This window comes from Erinaceus europaeus, chromosome 6, assembly GCF_950295315.1.
Source record: "Erinaceus europaeus chromosome 6, mEriEur2.1, whole genome shotgun sequence".
Lineage (NCBI taxonomy): Eukaryota > Metazoa > Chordata > Mammalia > Eulipotyphla > Erinaceidae > Erinaceus > Erinaceus europaeus.
Genome location: NC_080167.1, coordinates 3701490 through 3714569, shown reverse-complemented (window position 1 = coordinate 3714569; position 13080 = coordinate 3701490). Strand labels below are relative to the sequence as shown.

At 58.7% G+C, this 13080-nt stretch overlaps 1 long non-coding RNA gene across 5 annotated transcripts; it reads left to right on the top strand.

The window, feature by feature from the left end:
* The first annotated feature begins 375 nt into the window (after window positions 1–375).
* On the top strand, window positions 376–11025 carry LOC107522869 (uncharacterized). 5 transcript variants are annotated; one of them, XR_009550368.1, is made up of 6 exons: window positions 376–488; window positions 2210–2474; window positions 3102–3138; window positions 3369–3452; window positions 3920–4936; window positions 5328–11025. It is a non-coding gene; the product is annotated as an uncharacterized LOC107522869 (long non-coding RNA). The 5 variants fall into 5 exon arrangements; XR_009550366.1 differs by having other exon boundaries at window positions 2207–2474; XR_001601649.2 differs by lacking the exon at window positions 3102–3138 and having other exon boundaries at window positions 377–488; window positions 2207–2474.
* Window positions 11026–13080: the final 2055 nt, after the last annotated feature.

The following is a 13080-nucleotide window of genomic DNA, read 5'->3' as shown; positions in this document are numbered from 1 at the left end:
GCTCCCCACCTGCAGGGGAGTCGCTTCCCAGGCGGTGAAGCAGGTTTGCAGGTGTCTGTCTCTCTCTCCCCCTCTCTGTCTTCCCCTCCTCTCCATTTCTCTCTGTCCTATCCAACAATCGACATCAATAACAACAACAATAATAACTACAACAACAATAAAACAAGGGCAACAAAAGGGAAAATAAATAAATATATATATATATATATAAAATAAAATAGAGGCTGGGGGTGATGTGCGGGGTGGGGGTGGTGGTGTTAGCAGCCTGTGAGCCCAGCACACCCAGCACCCAGTCGGCCCTGCCCTGCCCTGCCCTGCCCTCCCCATAGGCTTGCTGTGCAGCATCCCCTGGTCCCCGTGCGCCACACAGCCCCAGCCCTGACGTTTTCTGGGTTTTCTTTCTCTGCAGGGCTGTCGCTTCCCCCTGGAGGGCCTCCAGGCTGGGCCTTTGTTCCAGAAGCCTCCCTGCTCAGGGGCTCAGCTGCCAGGTGCGACTCTGAGCAACAATGGCCGGGGGGGGGGGGGGGGGGGGGGGGGGGGGGGGTCCTGGGGGCAGAGGCGACAGCTGTCCTCCGGACTGCTCTGCTTGGATCAGATGGTTGGGGGGGGGGTCCCCTTTCCCGTGGGAGGCAGCTGGGCCCCTGGGGTGTGACTGGCTGAGCTGGCAGGGACAGGGGGAGGGGGAAAATATGTGACTGACAGACACGGCTCCCTCCCCACTTAGCCCCCTGTTACCCTGGGCGTCTGCCTCTGGGTGGGGGAACCCCTGGACAAGGATGAACAGAGCACTGCAGAGGAGGGGCGGGCGTCGGCTCAGAGAGGGGGACCCGCTAGCTCAGCGCCACACAGCAAGGGAGCTGTAGGGTTGGGACTCCAACCTGGCTCTAGTCCACTGTTTTCATTTATTTATTACTATTATTATTGTTATTTTATTTTATTGCCTCCAGGGTTATTGCTGGGGCTTGGTGCCTGCACCATGAATCCACTGCTCCTGGAGACCATTTTTTTCCCTTTTGTTGCCCTTGTTGTTTTATCATTGCTGTGGTTATTATAACTGTTGTTGTTGTTGCTGTCATTGGATAGGACAGAGAGAAATGGAGAGAGGAGGGGAAGACAGAGAGGGGGAGAGAAAGACAGACACCGGGGGTTTGAACCGGGATTCTTACACCGATGATCCTTGTGCTTTGCACCACTTGCGCTTAACCCGCTGCACTACCGCCGGACTCCCAAGTCCACTGTTTTTAAAGTGGTTCATTTATTTAACTTTTTTTTTTTAATTTTTAAAAAAATTTATTACTGGACAGAGAAATTGAAAGATAGGGAGAGAGACAGAGAGACGCCTGTAGTCCTGCTTCACCACTCATGAAGCTTTCCCCTTCCTGTAGGTGGGGACCGGGGGCTTGAACCCAGAGCCTTATGCAATGGAGTGTGTGTGCTTAACGCCTGGCCACATTTTTTTTTATATAATGAGAAAGAGAGAGGCCAGTACACCCTCAGCTCTGGCACAGGGCAGGGACCCCAGGGGCCTCTGGCATGTCTGAGTCTGAACCACCCCACCCACCCTGGGGCACCCATCTGCCGTCACCTCACCCTGCCCCTTTCCTGCCTGAAAGGAGGCCATGGAGGCAACTGATCCAAACCAGATCTGGCCAGTGATGGAAAAGGGGGGATTCTTGCCCCTGCCCTGCCCCCCAAGGTATCCATATAGGTCTTTTGCTGTCTTGGGCTAAGCAGGCCTGATGTGAGCCCAGCTGTCCCGCTGTCTAGCCAGACATGCAGGCACTGGCCTCAGTTTCCCCATTTTACAGATGGAGAAAGGAGCCTGAGAACAAGTGCCTGCATGTCTGGCTAGACAGCCTCAGCATACGACAGGGCTTCCTTGCTGGAGGGTGTCCATCAAGAAAAGCGCTCTTGGGGGGTCGGGTGGTAGCGCAGCGGGTTAAGCGCAGGTGGCACAAAGCACAAGGACCGGTGTAAGGGTCCCTGTTCCAGCCTCCGGCTCCCCACCTGCAGGGGAGTCGCTTCCCAGGCGGTGAAGCAGGTCTGCAGGTGTCTGTCTTTCCCTCCCCCTCTCTGTCTTCCCCTCCTCTCTCCATTTCTCTCTGTCCTATCCAACAACGACGACATCAATAACAACAACAATAAAACAACAAGGGCAACAAAAGGGAAAGTAAATAATAAAAAAGAAAAGTTTTTTTTTTTTCAGCAGCTCACATGCCTGTAGAAACTCTTCTCCCCAGGACTTGGCTCCCAGGGGTGGCCTGGCCGCTGGTTCCCTGCAGCCTCCACGGGCCTTCGGGACTAGTCTGGAGCCTCCTGGCCAACGTGTTCCCTGGGCCTTGGCTCTTGGCAGGCAGCTGGGTCTTTCAGTCAGGGACAGCCTTCAGTTCCAGGGTGGCCCCAGCAGGCACCCAACGTCTGCTTCCTGCTAGTCACTCAACCAGAGCCCGCTTAGAGCTGACGGGGGAGTGAAGGTACTGCCAGTCACAGCCGGCTGGAAAGAGATGGACCAGCTTTCAAATGAAATGAAATTACTTACTTACTTACTTAACTAATTAATGCCTCCAGGGTTATCATTGGGGCTCGGTGCCTGCACTATGAATCTACTGCTCCTGGAGGCAATTTCCCCCCCTTTTTGTTTTGTTGCCCTTGCTTATTGTTGTTGTTATTGCTATTGTTGGATAGGACAGAGAGAAATGGAGAGAGCTGGGGAAGACAGAGAGGGGGAGAGAAAGACAGACACCTGCAGACCTGCTTCACCGCCTGTGAAGTGACTCCCCTGCAGGTGGGGAGCCGGGGGCTGGAACTCGGATCCTTGCACTTTGTGCCATGTGTGCTTAACCTGCTGTGCTACCGCCCGACTCCCTCAAATTTTATTTTTATTATCATTTTCTTTTCTTTTTTTTCCTTCAGGGTTATACTGGGGCTTGATGACTGCACTATGAATGTACTGCTCCTGGAGGCCTTTTTTTATACCACTGTTGTTGTTGGCTAGGACAGAGAGAAATGGAGAGAGGAGGGGAAGACAGAGAGGGGGAGAGAAAGACAGACACCTGCAGACCTGCTTCACCGCCTGTGAAGCGCCCTCCTCCCCCCCACAGGTGAGGAGTGGAGGCTTGAAGCTGGATCCCTGCACAGGTGCTTATGTTTAGTCCTATGTGTGCTTAACTAGGTACACCACTGCCTGCCCCCTTAAGGGTATATTATTTATGACAAAGAGAGACAGAGAGAAAGGTGGTGGTGGTGGAGGGGGGACCAGAGCGGCATTTAGGGACTGCAGGCCCAGTGCCCCAGCCCTGTCTCCCCCCATGGGTTCCCCGGGGGCCCCCCGGGTGCATATTCACGCTCCCTCTCTCTTCTGGCCACAGCTGGAGGCATCTTCCCGTCCGCTCACGGGGTGACAATGCTTCACAAGCCCACCGGTGACCTTCACAGCATCAGAGAAGACCAAGGTGACCCTTCCTGTCCCTCACCCCTGGGTGTGTGTGTGGGGGGGGAAAGGAGGCTTCAGACTCCTCACTCGCCCGAAGTCCATGAGAGTCTCAGAGGTAGGAGGGAGCTCTGAGCACCCTCTGGGCCCTGCCCATTCCACCTAGCTTCCTCTGAGTCAGAGAGACAGTTCATCTGGTAGAGTGCACGCCCTGCTGTATGTGAGGTTCTGGGTTTGAGCCCTGGAACCACATGGTGGCACCGCAGAAAGCACTGGAGAAGCTCCAGGCATGGTGGAACAGAGCTGTGGTGTCCTCCTGGCTCTTAAGACATTGGTCTGGCGAGGCTGCTTCGTGGTTTCCTGCTTGTGTTGATGAGGGAGAGAGAGGGAGAGATGGAGCGACCAAGGCCCGCTCAGCGCCGGGATCTCATGGTGCCAGGATGGCATGTCAGTTTATGCTCTCACACTGAGCTATCTCCCCGCCCCCAGGGAAGATCTTCATGGTGGATACTCCCCGAGCAGCCTGGCGTCTTCTTCCGGAGTTCGGACCCATCTCAGAGGAGACGTAGCCTCCCAGATAAGTGCCTCCTCCTGCCGCCCACCGCTGTGCCCATGGCCCTCTCCCAGGCGGGGGTGGGGTGGGGGGCAGCTCCCATCCCCCCCCTTTTTTTCCCTCCACTCCACAAAGACAGATCTAGGCCTGTTTCTGGGTGCCACAGAGAGAGTGATTTGCGCCCCGTTTTCTGCTGTCCAGAGTTTGGTCAGCTTCAGGAGGGAGGCCTGTCCAGTGAAGGGAGTGACTCCATCTTGAGGGCCTGATTGTAGGGTGCCGGGGGGTTGCTGGGAGTCCTGCTTCAAGCCCCCTCGTCTCTGTGCTATGGGGTACTCTGCCAGGGACCTGAGGACGGCTTCACTGGGGACCCCCAGGCCAGCACCCAGTCCCTGAAGGAGGCTGAGAGGGTCCCCGCACCTCCAGTCTGCCCAGAGCCCACCACCATCTGGTGCCCACCCCCCTATTTCCCTGGTGTCCGGGGGGGTATGAGAAAGGGCGTGGAGGCTTGTGGGGGGAAGCTAGGTGGGGGTCTCTCCCTCTTTCCCACTTTGAGCCATGGGTCACTGCCCCCGCTAGCACCGTGGTGAGTGTGTAAGCTGGAAAGACACCCCCGCCAGCCCAGAGAGGGGAGGCAGGCCCTAGAGGGCCATCCGGGGGTGGGGGACAGAGCCCACATGCTCTCCCAGCTACTCATGTGCTGTGCCTGCCCTCTCCTGGGTCAGTGCTGGGCAGGGAGGTGGGTGGCGCTGAGGGTGAGGCAGGCAGAGGACCCTCCCCAGACCCAGGCCTGGTGGGGCAGGGTGTTCAGGACTGGACGGCTGGGCTGGGGGTCTGTGTGGCTCTGGAGGTGGACGTTCAAGCGCCTTCCTTCTTCAGCTCCAGCCTGGACCTGGCCAGCTGCCGTCAAGCCGGATGTGGACCCCGGTGATGGCGACGTGTCCCCACACCTCGGTGTAAGAGCCGGTCCTCTCGCGGCCCTCTCCCCTCACGGGGGCATGGCTCCCTGTCCTGGGGGGCTGTAAGCGTGTTCCTTCCTGCGTGTAAGCGTGTTCTTGCCAGTGACTGTGTGTGTGAAGCCGTGTGCACACGCCATGTGCCTGTGTGTGTGTCAGTGTGGGGGACATGGTGTGACTCCAGGGGGAGTCCAGTCTTCTAGGGACCCCAAAGGACATGCCCCACTCCTTGGGCCAGTGCCCTGGGTTCTCTTGGCTACTGCCCGGGTCCAAGCTGGCCCTGCCCTCCTGCTCCCCAGTCTCTTCTGAAGACCCTCACCCCAAGCTGGTGTGGGCAAGGTGTCCCCCAGACCCAGAGGTGGCCCGCCCCTGACTGCCCGTCCCCCTGTAGGACCCCGTCTTGGTGTTCCTGGACTCCGGCCGCAGGACACAGGGAGGCGGTCCTGGCTCTCCGACAGCCCCTAGGACGCCTCCTCCTGGTGGATGTGAGCCCTGCCGGTAGGCGTTCGGCAAGGACCTGACTCCAGAGGCGCGGACCTGCCTGCTGCTTCCTGGACCGGATACGCCCAGCCACACTGGGGCCTGTACCCCCCAGCCTGGTGTCCTGGGACCTTCAGGGCGGGCAGGGACAGGGGCCGAAGTGAGGGCTATGGGTGTGGGGAGCCACCCTGTGCCGCTGGCTGTACTGTGTGCTGATTTGGGTGGGCTCGTTTGTGACCCCTTCTGCGCCCCCAGGCAGGAGGGTTGGGAGGATGATGTCAAGCTGGGGAATGGTGGGGGGGAGGCAAGAGGTACATTGCGCGGGCTGGGGTGTGACTGAGATGGCCGGAGAAGTTTGCAGGAGAACAGCAGCCCAGAGCACCAGGAACACAGCTCCTTCCCCCATGGCATCCGGGGCTGCAGAGTGGGCAGGCCCCATAGTTCCAGAACCTTCTGGAGGGGCCATGTGCCTGCTGGGGCCTTCCCAGGCTGCACCCTGGCTGAGCTCCTCAGTGGGTGTTGGCGCCGTGCCCCCTCACAGCACCTCAGGGAAGGGCTGCCTCTGCTCCCACCACATCTGGGGGTGGCGGTGGAGAGATTTCTCTCCAGGCCCCTCTCTTCTCTGATCACTCTCCTGCTGTGTCCTCACTGGTCTTCCCTCTGGTCAGGCTTGGAGGGAAGGGGAGAGAGAGGGAGAGACAGACAGACAGACAGACAGAGCCCCCCTGTGTCTCTTCCTTGTCTCATAAGGATGCCAGTCCTGTGTGATCAGGCATCTCCCCCAGACCCCGTTTCATCTCCCTTACCCGTTCTGTCCCTGGACCCCCGTTCACCTGCCTTGCCCGCTCTGTCTCTGAGTTTAACGCCCACTTTGAATTTCTTTTCTTTTTGGGGGTGGTGCTGGTGGGATTCAGTCCACAGCAGGGTGACCACCTGCCACATGGTGCTGACTCCCCTTCAGGACCCCTCCTGCAGTGTAGACCCAGGGGCCTTGCCGATTTGCTTCCCTGAGTCTGAACCGCCCTCTAGCCAGCTGTGGGGGTGGAGGTGGGGTGCACCGCCTGGTCTCAGAGAGCCCAGGGTGCCCCTGGAGCCTTGGGGGCAGGGGAGGGCCTGCTTCCCAGCGTCTGTGCCCAGGGCCGGGCACCCAGGGAGCCGTGCAGAACGGGCTTCCTAGCATCTTCTCAGGCCCTGCCTGTCCCCGGTATTGGGGTGAGTGGTGGTGGAGGGGTGACCCTGAGCTAGCTGCAGGCCTTCCAACCAAGGGTGAACCTGCCAGGACCTTCAGGGACCAGAAGGAGCTTCCCCAGCTGAAGGCTCCCAGGAAGAGGTCAGTGCAGACAGCCAGAGTGGTTCTGGGGGGGCCATTCCCCCATTCTGTCTCCCCTCCACTTTCCATCTCTGTCTCTCCCTCTCTTTTTAAACTTCTGTTTATTTAGAGACAGAAATTGAGAGGAGAGGGGGGGAGGTAGAGAGGGAGAGACAGAGAGACACCTGCAGCCCTGTTTCACCACTTATGAAGCTTTCCCTCTGCAGGTGGGGACCGGGGGCTCGAACCTGGGTCCTTGCACACTGAAATGTGTGCTCTTAACCAGGTGTGCCACTGCCTGGCTTCCTCTGTCCCACTGTCCTAGGTGGTGCTTCACTGAAAAGGGGGCATCCCTGACCCGGAAAGTTGGGTTCACACTCCCTCCTCAGTCCTCAAACAGCCATAACCTTCACCAGTGCTTTAAAGGTTTGGCTAAGTCCTGCTTTTTAAATGTCCACTGAGTTGCAACTCACTTTAGAGAGGGACAGGCTGCAAGCTATGGTTTCCACAGGAGGGGTCTGAATAGGACATGGTCCTGGGCCTGAGGACAGGCAAGGGACAAAGGGCCTGGAGCTGGGTTCTGGGAAGCAGGTCCTGGGGAGGAGGCTGGGGAGGGGGCACCGGAGCCCTGGCAGTAGGGGGAGGAGTCTGACGGACATGGTAGCTCATGGGGGCATTGTGGGCGGACCTGAGTGTGATGGCCCCTAGCTCTCCGGGGAGGGCCTGACAGGAGCCAGGCTGAGGGTGCCAGCCGCTCTGCAGGGACCCAGTGTTTTTCAGGGTCGGGGCTCTGAGACCCCAGGCTGAGGACTCGGGGAGCAGAAGTGTGTCCAGGGGAGCACAAACGCGGGTGGGCAGGTGGACAGGGTGGATGGGGTCTTCTAGGTGGACCCCTGCCCTGGATGGCCTCTGGCGGCCGGGGTGAGCCAGGCGCGGTGCATGGTGGCGTGTGACCTATTAACCCAGGGCTCGGCGGGGGTGCCTGGCCCTGCCCTCACTAACCCACTAACCAGGCCCAGCATGCCCTACTAACCACGCAGACCTACTAACCGTGCCTCGCTGGCCTCAGGCTGGGCGTGGGGCTGGGCCGGGCTCTGTGCAGACCCCCAGGGCGGGACGGGCCAAGCCGGGGCTCCCAGCCTGCCACTCCTGCCGGGCAGCTGGGAGCGCGTCCACCCCTCTTTGAACCCCATTTCCCTGGGGTTCACAGCCGAGTGAGGAGTCTGGGGAAAGGAAAGGTCTGGACACACGCTTAACAAAAGAGGGAAGGCGGGCCAGTGGGCATCAGAGCCTCCCCCCACCAAAAAAAATACCCAGAGGGTGTCACCCTCCCAGGCCCCGGTCCTTCTGGGGGTCCTACACACAGAGCTTTCTGCCAGGGGCCGGACACCTGCTTTGAACCCTGACTCTCCCTTGTTCTGCCTCCGCCCCACTTTCTCTCCTGCAGGCAGCTCTCTCGTTCCGTTACTAACCTGTGTCTAACTCGGGTGCCTCACCTGTGTCCCCACCCTAACACACTAACAGGCCCGCGTGCGTTCTTCCTCTCCTAGCAACTCCCATGTGTGTGCTGGGTGCCCGGGCGCTGGCGCTGTGCTCTGAACCTACTAACCCGGCCCTACTAACCCGGTCTTCTTACTAACCCAGCCCTGCCGAGCTCTGGGTCCCTCGCCTGCCCTGGGTGCTGGTCCCCTCCCTCACAGGTGTCCCGGGGCTGCCCCTGCAGACAGGACTGCACCCTAACTGGGACGGGGGACAGCTCTGGGAGTGGCCCCGGTGACAGCTCTGAGAGTGGCCTCGGTGACCCAGAGGAGGAGGAGGCGGCCATGCTGACATGCGAGGCTGGTCTCTGGGGAGAAGGGATGCCGCTCTCCTTTGTGGGGGATTCTGAGTGCCACTGGGGGTGGCTGGGCCCAGGGACACCTCTGGGGCTTGGAGGCAGGTGGGCCGCCCACCCTAGTTGAGGGGGCAGGGAGCTGGCCTTCTTGGGGTGGAAGTGAGGGTAGAACTCGCTCCACTGGGAATTGGTCAGTCAGGGAGCAACCCTGTACAGGAAGTCAGTGAGAGAGTAGGTGTCCATGCGGGAGGTAACATGTCTCTCACAGGAAGTCTTTGGAGGAGGACTTGTTCCTCACAGGAAGTCAGTGGGAAGGGAGCTGTCCCTTACAGGAAGTCAGTAGGAGGAGACCTGTCCCTCACAGGAAGTCTTTGCAGGAAGACTTGCTCCTCACAGGAAGTTAATGAGAAGGGAGCTGATCCTCACAGGAAGTCAAATGGATGGGACCTGCCCCTCACAGGAAGTTAATTGGAAGGGACCTTTCACAGGAAGTTAGTGGGAGGGGACCTGTTCCTCACTGGAAGTCAGTTGGAGGGGACCTGTCCCTCACAGGAAATCAATTGGAAGGGACCTCTCACAGGAAGCCAATGGGAGGAGACACGTCCCTCACAGGAAGTCAGTGGAACAAGATCTATCTCTCACAGGAAGTTAGTGGGAGGGGACCTGTTCCTCACAGGAAGTCAGTGGGAGGGGACCTGTCCCTCACAGGAAGTCAGTATGAGGAAACCTGTTCTTCACAGGAAGTCAGTTGGAGGGGACCTGTCCCTCACAGGAAGTCAGTGGAAGGGGAGTTGTCCCTCATAGGAAGTCAGTTGGAAGAACTCTGTCCTACATTGGAAGCCAATGGGAGGGGGTTGCATCCCACACAGGAAGTCAACCAAAGGCTAGGTCCCATACAGGAAGTTGGTTAATGTCCCCCACCAGGGTGGGACATTTCATACAGGAAGGCACCAGGGGGAATGCGCCCTGGCTCCCTGCCCAGCTCCCACTGGCACCCCAGGTCCCGGCCCACCTCCCCCCAGAGCCCGCCAGCCGCTAAGCCAGGGCCACACCTGGGGGTGATGTCCGCCTCACCTCCAGTAGGCACCTCGGCCTCTCCGGGCTAATCATCTCTGGCTCCCTCGCACTAACTCGCTCTCCCCTTTGGCTAACCTCCGCCTAGGCCTGGCTGCCCCCGGGGGGCTGATACTCCAGGCCAGCCCTGCCCGTCGGGGGTCTCCAGGCGTCTAGTCTGGCTCTGAATGAACCTCCCTCACCGTGACTAACTCTCGCCCTTGCGGTCTGTTCCTCCAGCAGAAACTAACGGCTTGCGGACTTCTCTCTGACTAACAGCCGGTCTAACACCCCCAGCTCCCCCCCCCCCCACACCATGAGTGATGGCTTGGGTGTCCGCATGGCTGGGTGGGCTCCCCTGGGGCAGAACTGGACTGGGGAGGGGTGTGGACCTCGGGAGTGTGTGTGTGCGGGGTAGACAGCGGCCTGGGCGTGGGAGATTCGGAGACCCCACAGCTGGAAGCTTTTGATTAGCATCTTGTAGGAGCCCTGAGGTCACCACCCACCACCCACCACCAATAGTGTGTCAGCTAAACTTCTGGTTTTGACTTCTGTGCAGTTGCAGGAGCCCTGGGCTGTGGGCATGGAGGAGGAGGGCACAGGACTTGCAGGGAGCCTGTTAGCTGCCCTATGGCAGCTGCACTGGCCCAGCCCCTTCCCCCCTGTCTCATCCCCCCCCCTGCCCCAAGAAGCTTGGTGCTGCCCTGGGTGTGTGCCCTGAGCACTGCTCTGGGAGCCGGGGCTGGGCTCTGGGCTGGGTGCTGGGCTGAGCTTGTGGGCGCGTAGTGAGTGCACCCTCTGGCCTCCGGGCGCTTTCCCGCTGGGTGGTGGCTGGGTGCAGGCCCAGTGGCAGCTTTGTGAAGGGGGGCCCTGAGCTGAGCCTTGGCTGGGTGGATGCAGAAGGCGGGTTTCTGGCAGCAGGCTGCGGGGGCCATAGAAAGTGCTGGAGGGGTCAGTTGGGGTTGGAGGGGTTCTGGAAGATTCTTGGGGAGTATAGGAAGGGGCAGAGAGGACATGGGCATGTAGGTGATGGTCCTGCTATGGGGCTCTGGGGGCGGTGGGTGTGAGTGTGTGTGAGTGTGTGGGTGTATGTGTGTGAGTGTGAGTGTGTGTGTGTGGGTGTATGTGTGTGAGTGTGTGGGTACGTGAGTGTGTGTGGGTACGTGAGTGAGTGTGCTCTTGATGCTGGGGGTGCCAGCTGGGGCTGGTCCTCTCCTCACTGTCCCCAGCCCACCCTGGTCCTGAGTCACCCACTGGGATGGGAGGGACCTGGGGGGTGGTCAAGCCAGTCACTGGGCCCCACCTTTTCCCCCTGAGAGACCAGAGAAGTGTCCTCCTGGTCGCCACCCAGGACCCAGCACGTGGGCATGGGGATTCTGCTGTCCATTAAAGACCCAGCTGTCTGTGGAACCCGGCCAGGGAGCGTGTGTCCTGCCTCCTGTTTCCACGCCAAACGTGGGGTGATGCCAGGGGCCGAGCGGTGCCTTGAGCCGCCCGCCCAGGGAATGTTCTGGGTGCGGGAGGGGCCCTGCCCGTGCGACTGGGCGCTTGTTGACTCCTGTCACTCTGGGGAAAGCCCTGTGTGGGGACCTGTGTCCACCCTGGGGCCCACAGGGGCCGAGCGATGGCTTCCTGTGGCTGTGTGGCCATCCCCATTACCATGATGGCATGCTGACTGTGTCCCCCTGACCTTAGGGAGGGTGGGGCTCCTTGGGCAACAGAGCTAGCAGGGGAGGGGGCCGAGCGGTGGGGGAAGGGCGGGCAGGCTGGCATGCACACACCACCTTCCACAGCAGGGGGAATCTCGCCCACCAGCGCCTCTCTTAGGGAACCTGGCTGCATCCTCAAGCTCTTGCCTTATTATTATTATTATTATTTTACATGGTCCCCAGGCTCAAACCCAGAGCCTTGTACAGGCACAGCTATCATTGGGCAGCCTCTCCAGACCAACTTTTAATTTCTTTTTTTGCAAGAGATACCACAACACAACTCCATCAGTGAGTTCTTCCTGGCGCTGTCCATGGTGCTCCCATGTGGTGCTGGGGCTTGAACCCAGGGCCTCAGGCATGGTGAGGCCCACTGAGTCATCTTCTGCCCTGGCTCTTGCTTAGAATAGCACTAGGAGCAGACAGCAGGGGGACAGTTTAAAGAAATTGAGGCTGAGGCGCCCGGTGGTGGCACACCTGATGGAGCGCACATGTTACAGTGAGCAAGGACCCGGGTTCAAGCCCCTGGTTCCCACCTGCAGGGGGAAAGCTTTGCAAGTGGTGAAGCAGGGCTGCAGGTGTCTCTGTCTCTCTCCCTGTCATGCTCTCCTCTCTTGATTTCTGGCTGTAAAGACAATTAAAAAAAAGTTTGTTAAAAGAAAAAAAAAAAGAAGAAATTGAGGCTGACTTCAAGTTCTCTTTGAACTGGGTGGCCGTCTGGACTATTCCTCACGGTCTCCCTGAGCCCTGGCTCTGGGCTGGGTCCTGGGTGCCAGGTACCCAGGAATTCAGGGCCCGTGGAGTCAGACCTGCCCAGCTCCGAGGACAGCGAGGCCCCCCGGGGGTGGGGGTCACCTCTCCACCTGTGAGCTCTGGCAGCATGGAGAGCCGGAGGCGTTTCTGAGGCCTTGCGGTGTGTTCATCACCACCTCACAAACACTGACGTGCTTTCAGACGGCACGTCTGTCGGTGCACCGGCGGCCACAGTGCTTCCTGTGTCTCAGGCAGAGGAGGGGGGCTGGGTGGTGGCGCACCTGGCTGAGCACACACGTTAGTGACAGTGCACAAGGAACCGGGTTCAGAGCCCCCAGTCACCACCTGCAGGGGGAAAGCTTTGGTGGTGAAGCAGGGCTGCAGGCGTCCGTCTCTCCCTCTCACTCCGTTCCCTCTCAATTTCTGACTGTCTCTATCCATTACATGAAGATTAAAAAAAAGTTAAAAAGGGAGTTGGGTGGTAGTGCAGCGGGTTAAGCGCAGGTGGCACAAAGCGCAAGGACCGGCATAAGGATCCCGATTCAAAGCCCCGGCTCCCCACCTGCAGGGGCGTCACTTCACAGGCGGTGAAGCAGGTCTGCAGGTGTCTGTCTTTCTCTCCCCCTCTCTGTCTTCCCCTCCTCTCTTCATTTCTCTCTGTCCTATCCAACAATGACGGCATCAATAATAACTACAATAATAAAAAACAACAAGGACAATAAAAGGGAATAAATAATAAATAAAATAAATATTAAAAATAATAATTCTTAAAAAAGTTTAAAAAGTCTTAAAAAAAATAAGGTGAAGGAGGCAGCTCTGTCAGAAGTGTGTGTGCTGGGGAGCCTTACTCTTGTGTGTGTGTTATGTCTGTGTGTGTGTGTGTGTGTGTGTGTGTCTGTCTGTCTCTGTGTCTGTCTGTGTGTCTGTCTCTATCTTGTTTTTTTTTTTGGAAATGATGTGGCTCTTCCATGCCTTTTTATTTATTTTTTAAAAAATTTTTATTTATTAA